This window comes from Vombatus ursinus, unplaced genomic scaffold (assembly GCF_900497805.2).
Source record: "Vombatus ursinus unplaced genomic scaffold, bare-nosed wombat genome assembly UNPS02009975.1, whole genome shotgun sequence".
NCBI lineage: Eukaryota > Metazoa > Chordata > Mammalia > Diprotodontia > Vombatidae > Vombatus > Vombatus ursinus.
This window is the reverse complement of record NW_020949753.1, coordinates 6,878,586-6,890,071: the sequence shown is the minus strand read 5'-3', so window position 1 is coordinate 6,890,071 and position 11,486 is coordinate 6,878,586.

The following is an 11,486-nucleotide window of genomic DNA, read 5'->3' as shown; positions in this document are numbered from 1 at the left end:
AGAATTCACAGATTGTTTCCAGGCTAAATGAATAAATAAAAACACTACACTGCAAACTTCAAGAAATAGTGGTTAATTTTTATAATTCCAATGACAAATTCTACAGAACACCAAGAGAAAGAACTTCAAATATAAAGGGAAAGAAATTTGAAATACAAGACTATTTTGCATGTACTAGAGACTACAGGAGGGAATGGAACAATGTGTTCCAAAGAGCAAAGGGACTCAAATTGAAACCCAAGGTAACATAGCCTGTAAACTTAAGTCTAACCTTAATGAAGAGAAATAGATGTTCAATAAAATAGTGGCATTCAAAGCTTTCCTACAAAGAATGAATAAACTTATTTGTTTTGAAAATGCTTCAAACAACAGAAATATAAGAAAAGTAAACACAACAACCAAGGAAAGCACAGGTAATGAAATAAATTATCCCAGAAAATTAAAAAAAAAATAAAGATATGTGTACAGTTAATAAAACCACCACCACCACATGAGAGCAGGAATCAAATAGAAGTGATGGTGAAGGAACAGGGCTGAAATATCATAGACTAAACTTCCCAATACCAGCCTCTAGCTTCCAGGTGAAATGATGTTTTACATGGGACTGAACAGAAAAATGGGAGGACACATAAAAGGGGTAGAGGAGGAAGAAAACAGAGAATGTGTGTAAACAAAGAAGTATAAACCCACAACCCTCCTCCCTCAGTGTAGCCTGAACCAGACTAAAATGTAATTAAGAAATACTTATCAAAATAAGTAAAAATGCAACAAAATATAGATAATATTATGAGTGGTTTTCTAAGTCAATCCATGGCCCATAGGCATGCTTATTATATATGGTTTTTTAGTCCCCTTTTCTTTTTGAGTTAGATACCATTATTGTACACTAATCATGCCAAAGTTCCTGTAGTCACTCAGGAGGAAAAGGGTTTACAGGAGAATAAGGAAGGAGGCAAATAGAAAGATCAAAATGTGGACAAAGGAGAAAATCTTGTTTCAGTAGTGGGGGGTGGGTATCACTGCTGAATGCAGTGATTGCATGGGGGAAGTGATATATTCTATAAAAGGAGATAATGACCTTACAATGATTGTCATCTGCAGGGATTTGGTGCTTAGAAAGACTACCTGTCCTCATTCAGAAGAATAAGAAGCAGTGCTTCTAAGGACAATGACACCCAGAAAAATGAGAAGACATAGAGTCAGAGAGATTTCATGGCAAATAGAAAAATAATGATCGGGGGAGATCAAAGGATACTAATGAGCTACACAAGAAGGGACAAAGAATGGTTCTTACCATAGGGCAATACTTATAATCTGGATATCACCCATTTTTGTTGTTTAGTCATTTTTCAGCTGCATCTGACTGTTTGTAACCCTTTCAGGAGTTTCCTTAGCAAAGATATTGGAGTGGTTTGCCATTTCCTTCTCTAGTTCTTTCTACAGATAGGGAAACTGAGGCAAATAGGAGTTAAGGGACTTGCCCAAGGTCACACAGGTAGTAATAGTCTGAGGCCAGATTTGAATTTAGGTCCTCCTGACTTCAGAAGTGTTGTTCTATTGACTGCACCACTATCTACCCCATCTATCACCTGTAAGAATTGATATTTTAACAAGTGAGAAACAGCTGAAAAAAAATAGGGCTGGGGCCAAGATCCATAAGGCAATAACCAGAAACTATTTGGAAGAGGGAACCTCAAAATAGTTTCCTTACCAGCTTTAATTCCATGAGGAATATAGAGACTAAACAGGGGATATATAAGTATAAAGATTATGAATCAAAGGGGAAAATTCTAGAATGTATAGAAAGGGAAGAGAATTAGTGAAGATAATAAGGGAAAGAAATTCTTTTTAGAAAAAAAAGGCACATAAAATGAAATTAAAAACCTAGGAAAGAAATTGTTAAGGGGGAGGAGAAGAGGATTTTTTAAACAGGGTGTCCCAAAAGTCTAAGTGCAGCCTTATACTTTAATATCTTAAAACTGCACTCAAAAATCTTTGGACAACTGGTATTTGACTACTTAACTGAGAAGGAAAAAGAAGAATTATGTAGTCAAATAAAAGGGAGAAATAAAAGGGAATTCCTAAGCTAAGAAAAAATGCAAAACTAGGGAAAGAGGTGACAGATGGGATGGGAAAAAACTCAAGGGTGAGAGGAATAGATCTGGGTGAGAATGGGGTTGACTTAAAGTAGATTAAGCAAAAATAATAGTAGAGACACAGTAATATCTTTGGAGAGGAAGAGGTAAAATAACGTGTTTGGAGTTGATGACCTTTAATGACCTTTCCAGTTCTAAATCTATGATTCATCATATATTCAATTGGCTGGTAACCATTCAAATGGTTACTTTAACACAGGGCCATACAGGTTGAGATGCTATGTGTGTGAGACTAGAGAAAAGAAAGGGGGAAAGGAAAGCAAGAAAAGAAGGATGGCTAGTTAAATGAGTAGGTTTGAATTTGAATCTTTTCTTTCATTCAGCTTTCCACTCTGATCATCTTCTTTCTGTCTGTCCTGTCATAGTACCCAGTGGACTCCTGGATTCCTAGAAACTATGCCCCAGGGGACTTAATTCATTCAGCTTTGGAACTCCTTGGAACTCTTATTTGGAACTGTCCATGGTGACTTGCCAAAGGTCACAAAGACCTTAAGCAGTAGAGGCAGTATTTGAATTGAGGGTTTTCCAATTCCAAATCCCAAACTCTATCTATTATACCACATAGCTGCTCCCATATGGCTCCACTCAGTGTTCCTGTGACTCCCCAGATGAAAATTCCCTCCTCTGACTGCCACCTCCTTTCAGTGAAATGAGATTCCCAATCCTTTAGTAAGTAAGTGGGGTGGTCCATTGAAGAGAATGTGAATGGGTTATGAAGGTTCTATCATGGCTGCTTAGTCTTATAACTCAAAAAGCCCAATGGCATTTCAGAGATTTTTCTCTTCTCTTGCAATATCCAAGAAGCCCTCATGAAAATATTCCACAATGATCAGGATATGGTTGGTAATGAATACCACTTAAGTCAGAGTTCAGCTGCAAATGGACCTTGTTTATCTAAGTTGCTCCCCCTACAGGGGTTGATAGAAATGCTCAGTGGTTCTCTGGGTCTTGTCTTTGGGTCAATCAATGTCAGAACTCAGCATCTGGAACACAAACAGAATGAATAGGGCATAATCTGGTCAGGCACTTGGGCTGTGCTTAGGAATAGGTGGAAAAGATGTTAAACTATGCGGCATAATTTCAATGGTTTAGGAAAGACTCCACCAATCCACTCCAAAATGTCTTGTCGACCTGAACAATTGAGTTCTGATATTCCACATTTAGAGATTCTTCCCTTTTAAGGCTTACTAAAATATGCATACTCACCTGACGGAGACTGAGGAGGACCCGAGTTCAAATCCAGTCTTGGACACTTACTAGCTGCATGACCCTGAGCAAATCACTTAACCCCATTTTCTCCTTAAAAAAATGCACTTACTACTAGGAGTGCTAACTTATTGTCTTATCAGTCATGTGTCCCTTATTGTGAATGAGTACATTAGAATCAGACCCTTTCCTAAGAGCAGGGTTTATTCTTGTTGTTTTAGAGGAAAGAGACTGAGTGTCTCTGAGTCACATTCTTTGAGTGACTGGAAAGAAGAGAGTACTTTATAAAGGTGGAGAGAATGACAGGGAAGGGGAAAGGGCAACAGAAGGGGACTCAGTGGTGCTAAAAACAAGATCATAATTTTCTAGGTTAGTCTAGATTCTGACAAACATGGAAACTTTAATGTGAACTGTAGCACACGTACATACATATCCTTGTTCAGTACCTTAGGTTAGATGAAGATTTTACCATATTAGCCTCAAATCTTGCAGTCCTTCAAATTAGCGACTTACTGCTTCTTTAGTCTATAAACTATGTATCCTGACCTAATTATACCAGCAGATGACCAGACAGATATAAACAGTTAAAAAACCCCACAAAACTTCCTGTCTTCTCCACCCTTGACATCTTAAAATTGATGGCGATTTGATACCTTGGTGCTTTTCAAGACTATTCATGTTTACCTCTCCTCCTAGTCACTTAGCAGTCACCTCACTCCATGCCATTTCAATAGGACTTATCAAGTTAATAACCTGCTTCCCTCTACATTTCGATACTGGCTGTCTTTTTCAGCTTGATGTTTCAGGGATTTAATTCTGAGCTGGATTTAAATAAAATCAGAATCTGTCTGTGCTGGGTGAGATGTGTTTGACTGTACTGAAATGAAATTCGTCAGCTGGGTCAGTTGGTAGTTAGCCCCATTTCCCTCCTGCTTTGGGACCCAAGGAAATGATATGCTAACCCCCCCCACCCCGCCAAAGCTGTTCAAGTATTTTTCAGGGCCCAGGGTGAGGTATTGTGAGGGGAATAGGTGTAGGTGTGGGGAGAGGGAAAAACAAATTTCTCTGTTTCTATGTCTCTGAATTTGGTTTTGTTTCTTCCAGATATGTATTTATAAATATCGATCAAAAAGTAATGATGGTATCTAGCCAATATTCTGTCCTGAACATAAACCCAGCAGTCCAGGTTTGACAAAATGGAAGGGTCCCATGCACGAGAAATTGTATGCTAATTTAGGGAATTAGTTGAGGGCTCTTAGCTGCCCTCAGAGAGCAGGAATTTCACAACTTAATGGCCAAAACAAAACAAAACCAAAACCTTCCTGTTCTAAGTACAAGAGAAAGAATGAACAAAGAATTCTGAGTCCTGGTTTTATGTTTTCTGAATCACTGCTACGTCCAAAGCTCTCTTTAATTCAGGAGACTGAAGTTCTTTTAATGTTAATGGTTACCCTACTAATTGTTTTTTAATTGAAGGTGTATTTTTTAGCCTGAGTCCTCGTGTCCTCCAGTGACTAAAGGGGAAGAAGGAAGAATAATTCTCATCACTCCTGACTGTGTAGAATTGTTGTTGTTGCTCAATCGCAAGCCAGTCTTCATGACCCCATTTGGGGTATTCTTGGCAAAAACACTCACGTGGTTTGCCATTTCCTTCTCTAGCTCATTTTGCAGATGAGGAAACTGAGGCAAACAGGGTTGAGTGACTTGCCCCGGGTCACATAGCTAGGAAGTGTCTCAGGCTAGATATGAACTCAGGAAGATGAGTCTTTCTGATTTCGGGCCCCATACTCTATCTATTACTACACCACCTAGCTGCCTTGTGTAAATACAGAGAGAGATTTGAGATGTGGGAGTGAAGGGTCTTTGTGAACCTAGCATCAAGTATTATTACAAGGACCTTGTTCTATACAGCCAACATGCTATCAAAGCCTGACAAGGACATTAATGATATTTTTTAGAAGCAAATGATTGGATTTCCTTCACTCTTAAAACAGCAAGGCAATGGCAAAGTAAACTTGACCCAAACAAAAGAAAACACAATTTTAAAGTCTGTAGAGACATAGCCATAAAGTTATGTTTTCTTAACAATTCACGCCTCCCAAAATATCTATCACTTTCCATAGTAAAGAACTCATTTAAAAAGTGGATCATTTGAAATGCAGGATATATGATTTTAAAAGATTGAGATAAGGAAAAGACACATACATTTAAATATTTTAACCTTTTCCTTAAAAGAAAGAAAACATGAAGCTGTTTAAAAATGCATAATATGTGAGAAAGAAATAACAACTAAACTAAGAGCTAACAGAGTAGCAGAAGCCTGAAAACAAATATAAAAATGAATTTCATTTTTTTTTAAAAGATAGATGGGGAAGAAAAATCCTTGAAGCAGGAGTGATTAATATTTTGTAGAAGAAAATGTAACCAAAATGTGACATGAGTGCAGCCTGGCGGTGTTTATCTTTGGCTTTAGATGCTGACATCAACAAAGGCGTTTGCATATTAACCCACTGCCCTTATCAAAATAAACAGAGGGCCAATTTACCCACTTTGTTTCTACTTTTATCTTGGATTGAGTCTATTTATTGACTTTGTGAAACTTGAATCAAAATGAAAACATGAAGAAACTAAGCAAAGAGTTATGAGTACCGTGGAAAAGATCAAAATCTATTATGCTAATCTCGATTTAGGTTTACTGTTAAAAAGAAAAAAAGAAAAAATGTCAGGAAGAGACAATTCTGAGATTGTGATCCTAGGTCCAATGAAGCAAAATGTTACCTAATAGAAGAATGTTAGACAAGACAGGCAGCAATGAATTACTAGTATCATAAATCCAGAACTAAAAAAGGATCCGAGGGTCCAAGTGCACACCCCTCATTTTATAGATGAAAAAACTAAGGGCAAAAGAGATTAAGTGACTAGCCCAAGGTCACAGAAGTTATAAATATAAGCAGTAAGACTTCAATCTGTATTCTTTCCGCTGTTATAATTTTTCTTTGAAATATGACATACTTGAAGAAAGGCCTAGTCCAAAATCCAAAATCACTAAATGTTTTTAAAATTTCAATTTTACTGTAGCAAAGCTTGAGGTATATTTTTCTATAAGAAAGATATTTGAGATTTTCTCCCTACAATCAATTTAGCAGTCTCAAAGTAGATGGTAAGAAACTATAATTTCTTTGTGTCTGATTCCTGATGCTGCTCCTTACCTTAGCTTAGAAGTTGATGTTAATTAACTGAAGCTCATCCTTTTGCTTTCTTTCATCTAGTGGCCAGTACACTAAGATACATTCAATAGAACTTTAAATAACAGTGTCCATAAGAGATATGTGAGTCAGTTTGCAAATCTTTTTGCAAGTCCCAAAATGGCAGCCATTTTCTTTTATGCCAAACATTGAACCTTCTCTTGTAATAAAGAGAATGTCCAATAAAATTGACCTACAGAGAAATCACATCTGTATCAAAACCCCTCCACCTTTCTACCAACAGGGTTTCATCCTCTGTTTTTTTGTGCTAGAGATTGTGGTGGCACCTAGGTAGAGCAGTGGCTAGAGCACCAGGTTTGGACCTGAGATCGACTTAGACACTTACTACCAGGGCAAGTCACTTAACCTCTCTGTGTGCCTCAATTTCCTCAATTGTAAAATAAGGATAATAACAGCATCTACCTCCCAGGGTTGTTGTGAGGATCAAATGAGATAATATTTCTAAGGTGCTTTGCACATTGCTTGGCACAAAGTAGGCATCATATAAATGTTAGCTATTATTATTATTATTATCACAACTCAGTCCTTTTTAGAGCAAATAATGAATCCCTCAAGTGGTCTTCATGTATCTGAATTGGCACTATTCAAGACACAATTATATAAAATGTGGCAATTTTGTCCAGCCCAACGGGAATAGATAGCATTAATTAGAATATGGTCATTCAGAGGATTCTTATTGGAATTAATCAGGGTCTACTTGTAACCTGAGTTTAACTACATTTTTGTATCCTCTATGTCCATTTGATGTGAGGCAGGGAGGTCTGGTTAAAAAAAAAGTACTACACTTAGAACCAAGAAGTATGAGTAAGACATCCACCTCAGAATGCTAATAGCCATATGGTCATGGGCAAATCATGAAGGACTCCTCTTGAAGCCTCAGTTTTCTCATCTGTAAAATAGATGACCTACCTCAAAAAGTGGTTGGGAGGAAGGTAACTAGTAAAGCTTGGAGAGCTATGGAAATCTAAGATATTATCTTTGTGGGAGCAGAAGACTGATGTGGTTATTCTAATTTTTTTTCAGGTGACAATAGCCCCAAATAGTTTAAGTGACTTCCCCAAAAGCATGATTGGAAAAATTTGGGAACAATCACAATTTCTGGATTTGAGACTATTTTTCTAGCCTTACAGAATCCCTGTGACACAAAGCCACACCACTTCAATTAAGTTACCCATGCAATACAACAAGGCTAAGTACTTTGTGGTATCAATCAGGAGACCCCAGGTGTTCCAGAAGGATGTCCCTCCTTCATACCATACTGCCTCTCATATTGGCACCTAACCAATGTTCTTAGGAGCACATGAGCATTATTTGCAATTTTTTATGACTCTAAGGTTCAGAGTAGGTGCTGTCACATAATAAGTACTTAATAATTGCTTGTTGCCTTGACTTTCATAGCTAAATTCCCTTTTTAAAAAAGTTCTCTCTATGTTTTTCACCATCCCCTTCTATCCTCTCACGTCTCAGCCCTTTGCAATTTGACTCTGATATCATCATTCAACTGAAACTGCCTTCTCCAAAGTCAAACCTGATGGTCTTCCGTCTCTACCTATCAGTTCTCCTTGACATTGTTAACCAACCTCTCCTCTCTCAGTTTCCATGACAGTACTTTTTCAACCCCTACTGGTGTTCTTCTTCTTCTTTGGTGGCTGGCTCATCATATTCCCTAATTCTGTGTCCCTAAAGTTTTGATCTTTGCCCTTCCCTCTATGTACACAGGTATATTATCCATAATATTCCACAATACATATATATGCATATGTATGTGTATATATGTATATACATATATGTATATATGTGTATACGTATATAATTAGACTCCATAGGTTTAAAAATCTCTCCATGTAGATAAATCCCAAATTTTTTATTTAGCTCCATCCTCTCCCTCTAGCCCTAAATCACCAATGGCCTATTTTACATTTCAAATTGAAAATCCCTGAGGATCTAAACTCAGCATGTTTAAAAATTAATTCATTATCTTTCCTCATAAATCCTTCCTACTTCCGAAAGCCCATATTTCTGTTGAAGGCATCATCATCCTTCTGGTGTCTCAGTTTCATTATCTTGGCATCATTCTGGACTTCCTACTTTCCCTCATCCCACATATATAATCAATTGCCAGATCTTTCCATTTCTATCTTCCCTGACATCTCTCACATTTGACTCTTTCTCTCCACTCACAAAACTACCACTTCAGTTAAGGTCCTCATCACTTCTTACCTAGTGTATGCTCAGATCACCTAAGATGGAGATGCCAGGGATCTGCTTCTGGGAGAAGACATCTTGCACACCCTACAGTATAAATTGGAGCAACCTCTTTCCTTTGGGGGAATAGCTGCAACTGACTGCGTTTTTAAAACTATCAGACTGGAACAGTCTCTCTATTCCCGCAGTGCCCAGGGATGAAAGACTCAATGAGTTTTTCACTCATCGAGTGACATGCAGTAATTGGAAAAGGACCAGAGGGCAGTTTTCCCTCTCCTTAGACCCCATGATTCTGAGAAATGGACTTGGAGTTTTGGTCAATTTCATTTGTCCTTTTCAAGTTCTAGGTGGATACTAGGCTCAGGGAGTCCAAATGTTACAACCAGCCCAACAGGAAGCTCTGAGAAACCAAGGTCTGTAGACACAAGTGGGGGAGGGGAGGGAAGGAAGTCTACAGGGTTGGACTTGGAACTTAGTAGAACTAATGCTATATAAGAAGTGAGTTAAGCTGTGAACATATTCTCCTATCCTATCTCTAGAGACTGAGGGAGTAGGAGAGATTAAGCTCCAAGGTATTGGTGGGAATGTGTTTATGTTTGTTCTTGCTATACCTTTAAAGTAAACATTCCTTTGTAAAAAACCATCTGACTGTTAAATGGTTAAATAAACTGTGGGGTGCTGGGACCCCTAAAACTGGGTAAATATAAATGGTAGAAGCTGGAGCCAATAGTATAGAAAAGAAACCCCCTTTCACAGCTTACCTAAGAGTCCCAGAAAACCCTTGGAGAGGAGTGACATGAAACCGACCTGTCCATCAGGCAGTAGGGATCAGAGCAGTCACTGTTATACTAGATAATTGTAATAACACAGCAGCTGGGATTCCTGACTGTTCTCCCTGCCAGGCCACATCATGCACTGCTGCTGAAGTTATTTTTATTAAGTGTAGATCTGATCACATAAATCCACTATTCAAGAGGGTCCAATGAATTCCTATCCAAATAGGATCAAATATTGTATAAACTCTTCTGTTTAGTTTTGAAAATCCTACAAAATCTAGTGCCCAACCTAATTTTCCAGCCTCTCTTCCTCATAGAAAACATTCCATTGCCCATCTCCTGCCTTTTTATTGGCCATTCCCCTCGCTCTGAGCTCTCCCCCTTTACAGCCTCAACTATCCCTTTCTTCCTCTAAGATGAAGCTTAGACACCATCTTCTCTTCACGAAGCCTTTCCTAATTGCCTCCAGCTGATAGTGCCTTCCTTCCAAAACTATTTTGTGTTTAACAACTTTGAGTATATTTTTTAATTTTATATTTATGCAGGATATATTTTTATATGTACATATTGTCTTCTCCATTAGAATACAAGCTCACCTCACACTGGAACTGTTTCATTCTTTGTGGCTGTATTCCCAAAGTTAGCAGAGTGCTTGACACATAGTAGGTGCTTAATAAATACTTGATTGATTAATTGGTGGAAGGATGGAAAGCAACTCTGGCCACATAAATGGAAGACTGCAGTTTCATCACTCTCTTTGTCAACAGTGCAGATGTACTCTAAAGGAAGGGCAAGGAAGTGATCGCTGAGTAAATAACCATTTTCTATTTTAAATTCTCTGTATGGGGAAAGTCCCAGGCATTACTCTCAGTTCTTGACCTTAAAAGAAAGGTCATGAGCTCAACAGGTTAAAAAATCTCTCGGGAAAGATGTTCCCAATTAGGATTGAGGTGTGTGTGTGGTGTTGGGGGGAGTGGTACTTTTGGGACTAAACTTCAGAAATAAAAAGGGTACAAAAGGACAGCTACTTAGGAAAAGCCCCAGTAGGCAAGAGAGTAGTGACTCCACCTGAAACTGTTCTTACATGAGAACAAACCCTGGGTGATTCCAAAATGAACATGTGGGATGCATCCATACATGTTTTCAATTAGCCGACTCAGAACACTGGGAGTCAACTGATGAGCAGTAACAGATGGAGGGGTTTCCGAGGCAGCCAGCTTTTATTTAAGTATGAAGGCTCCCTCTTGTGCTAATGTCAACCAGTCATCTCCACTTAAACAATCCCTTTGCAGTGAATGGTTGTACTACACATAACACCTCTTTTGTCTGCAAGCCTTCCAATAACTATCTTGTCTGTCTGCACTTTGCCCACGCATTTTTATGGGAATGATCAACACAATTCTTTGCCCTAGAGAGACCCAAATTGTTTAAAAGGGTCTGCTCTTTTTCCCTGAAAATGGGACTTTCTTGCACTCCAAAAATGCTAAAGGATGTCAGGGTAAATAATTACAGATTTTACAAATATTTGTTATCTATTTTCTTGGAAATTACTTGCTTAGAAAACAAAGTGAAGATGAGTGAGGAGAGAAGGAAGGGATTGATGGTGAAAGAAGACCACATTTAAGGAAGATATTCTTTGTGTATGTTTTCTTTTTCTTTCCCCCCTTCTCTACTCTTTCTTTTTCTTTTCCTTCCTTCCTTCCTTCTTCTTTCTTTCTTTCCTTCCTTCCTTTCTTCCTTCTTTCCTTCTTTCCTTCCTTCCTTCCTTCCTTTTCTTCCTTCCTTCCTTCCTTCCTTCCTTCCTTCCTTCCTTCCTTTCTTCCTTTCTTCCTTTCTTTCTTTCTTTCTTTCTTTCTTTCTTTCTTTCTTTCTTTCTT